Genomic DNA, 3,726 nt, shown 5'->3' on the forward strand with positions numbered 1-3,726 from the left:
GAAGACAATATAACTAGTAACTTTTCTCAGAAACATATGTTAAAAATCTGTCATATTTTTCTGAATAATCAAAATGTTCATGTTAGCTCTTATCATGCTGATTTTAAGAAATCTCCCAACTACCTGATCTGCCTTAAGCCATCTATCCTTCGAAGATATAATAGAAGTAACTGCCTCATTTTGGGGCATTTACTACTTTTCCTCTCTCCTGTAATCTTCTAGCTTTGTGGAATATTAACCTCCTCTGAAGGGGGAAGTAAATGGAGACTAAGGAATTTAACTGTTGAGGGATACACTAATTGTAAGTGGCAGAGATGAGATGTAAACCCAAACCTCACATTCAAGTTTGAATTCAACTATACACCAGTGAGGGGGATAAGGCTGCCTCTAGACCAGTTAGACTTCTGGAGAGCCACTTAAGAACAAAGCGAGACAACCGACTTCATTTTAACTATAATGTACCTGCAAGGCCACCTTTAAGAAGAGTTTTGGGGCCAAGCGCGGTGGCTCACGCCTGTAATCCCAGAACTTTGGGAGGCTGAGACAGGCAGATCACCTGAGGTCAGGAGTTAGAGACCAGCCTGACCAACATGGAGAAACCCCGTCTCTACTAAAAATACAAAATTAGCTGGGTTTGGTGGCGCTTGCCTGTAATCCCAGCTACTCAGGAGGCTGAGACAGGAGATTATACCATTGGACTCCAGCCTGGGCAACAAGAATGAAACTTCATCTCAGAAAAAAAGTTTTGGGTCACAAAAAGAAATATTCTCACGTGAAGTGTCTAATCTAGGGATGTTCTCAAGCATTTGCTTTTTCTTTCATATATTACATCTCAGGTATCTAAATTCACTCCCAGGAAATTTAGTACCCATCAAAGAGGAGTCACAGACAACGAATACTTCAAAATGCTTGAGCCTCAAAATAATGAAAGTAGGCAAAATTAATCAAGAATCAAGCAATGAACAACTAGTCTATCACACAGCCTTTTTCTACTTTCAAAAAAACACAAGCATTCTTACACACTCAACACCCAGCCACCCTTGTCTAGCAGTTACCACAAGTTTCATAAAGTCACCTGCATATAAATTCAACATGCAGATTAACACTCTATACCTTCTTCCTCCCAAAAGCCCAGTAAAAAATCAGGAGTACAAATTACAAAACCAGAAAAATTAAAATAGGAAGAAACAATATGGAAGAGCTCAACAAATGTATTGAACATGGTAAAAAGAGTGGTATCTGCCTTAGCAGGGCTATCACAGATGAGTGGCAGTGGGACTGACTCTGCAGAATCCAGGGAGGCCTAGGATTTAGAGGCAAGAGTGAAGTGTGGAGCTACACAGAGACAAGTAATTTAATGCTAGCCAAAAATAAAATGCAGTACAAATTGGAAAATTGCCTTAGAGAAATATCCCAGACAGAAAAAAAAAAAAAAATACAGCCTAAGATTCAATTTGGGAGCTCCACTATGTCATGGTGTTCCAGAACAAAGAAAATGAGGAGGAAGGGGAGAGATCAAGAACTTAATATTTTCCAGGTTGCCAAGCCCATCAAAGAACAGTATCATGCAATTTTAGAACGCTAGAAACAAAGAGATTCTGAGAAAACAAAGAAACAAAAATAAAAACTGCATCAGATGTCCCAAGATTTTGCAAATTAGAATAGAGCAATGCCTTCAAAATTCTGGATTTGATTACACTTGTCAAAACTTCCAAAAATTCCAAATTTGATTTTCCACCTAGAATTTCTTTTACCATGCAAACCATCTTTCAGAAATATGAAGTCACTAAATGACTGACTGATCTCTCACGCACTCATTCCCAAGTAACTACTGAAAGAAGTGTTCCAGGTTAACAAAGAAGTAAATTAAGACATGGGATCCAGAAAATGAGGGATCCAATTCAAGAGAAGAAAAACAAATCCTCACGATAGTGCTATCTCTGGAAAACTGCTGTACAACTGGATGAGAGAAATTAGTCTAGACTGAAACAAGTACAGAATAAAGAAAAGTTGTGACAAATTTATTTGGGACTGTTTGGGAAGAATCAATGATGTGCATAAAAAGCCAAAAAATAAGACAATTAACTCCAAGACAAAATGTTTTATGAGAATGAATATGTAAGCACATTAAACTAGTTCGTGAGTGAACATACAAATATGATCACAGTTATGCAAACAAGTACATGATCTAATCAAAATAATATTAGAAGGGTGTGAAAGGATAAAAGAAAATTTCACCTGTCTTAATAGTAAGTTGACAAATGCCTAAAAAATAAATGGCTGTATAATCATATTATTTAGAAAACTAAAACCAAAAACTGAAGGCTGAAAAAACTGAGTCAGAAAAAACTGAAGGCTGAGTATCTCCTGGGATGGGACTGAGGAATGGGAAAGGATGGAGCAAGGGGCTTTCCGTATTAGTCTTGAAGTACCACTAAACTATGTTCAGGCTGGGTACGGTGGCTCATGCCTGTAATCCCAACATTTTGGGAGACCAAGACAGGTGGATCACTTGAGGTCAGGAGTTCGAGACCAGCCTGGCCAACATGGTGAAACCCCATCACGACTAAAAATATAAATTAGCCAGGTGTGGGGAAACACACCTGTAAGCCCAGCAACTCAGGAAGCAGAGGTTACAGTGAGCCAAGATTGCGCTACTGCACTCCAGCCTAGGCAGCAGAGCGAGACTCTGTCTCAAAAACCAACAAAAACCTATGTTCATGTAACAGTTCGATAAAAATTCATTTTTATTTATAATTACATATACATACATATATGCAATTGAATATTTAGAAGAAACTATACCATTTGCAATCTCTTTTCCATGGTTCTAACCTACTTGGAATATAACCAAGTGACAGCATACAAACAAGTTCTAGATTCTAAACCTGTTTTCCACTGTACTGTAACTGGAGGATGGAACTCAGTAACAGTGACTCCATACGACAGCAAATGATTTTCACCTAGAGGGAGCACCAGACTTCCAAGAGTTGTTGGATGTTGGAGAGGAACATTAGTTTGGAAAAAAGATCTTAAATGATTTTGATACTTCTCCCTACAGTGTACACGCTTCCCTACCCCTCACTGTGACCTACAGCAAGAGTATCAAAGAAACAAGTCTATGGATTTGAAATGGCACGTTGCCTGTATTATGTATTTCAATCTAAAGTTTATTAAATGTGAATGTGCTGTCAAAACGCTTTTCACAAAATGAAAGAAATATACCTCATGGGCAAACAAGCAGCAATATTCTTTTACCGTCTTGCTTTTGAGACAAGTTCTCACTCTTGTCACCCGGGCTGCAGCGCAGTGGCACAATCGCGGCTCACTGCAGCTTTGACCTCCTGGGCTCAAGTTACCCTCTTGCCTCAGCACCCAAGTAGATAAAAGAGTACAGGCACACACCACCACACTCACTTTTCAAATTTCTGGTAGAGACAAGGTTTTGCTGTTGCCCAGGCTGGTCTGAAACTGGGCTCACGCCATCCTCCCGCCTCAGCCTCCAAGTGCTGATTACAGGCATGAGCCACTGCACGTTGCCAAGCAGCAAGATTCTCGAAAGTCAGAAACCTTAATCCCAATTACGTATTGCTACATTCTTTTCATCTACTTTAATGTTCGCAAATATACACATAAAGTTTTGTCTCCCTGCCCACCTGGCCTAGTCATTATGGACTCTGTACCTCAAAGCCATAAATAATGTTTCTTCTATTAGAAGAGAAGCAC

Source organism: Trachypithecus francoisi, unplaced genomic scaffold, assembly GCF_009764315.1.
Source record: "Trachypithecus francoisi isolate TF-2019V2 unplaced genomic scaffold, Tfra_2.0 Lachesis_group4, whole genome shotgun sequence".
Classification (NCBI taxonomy): Eukaryota; Metazoa; Chordata; class Mammalia; order Primates; family Cercopithecidae; genus Trachypithecus; species Trachypithecus francoisi.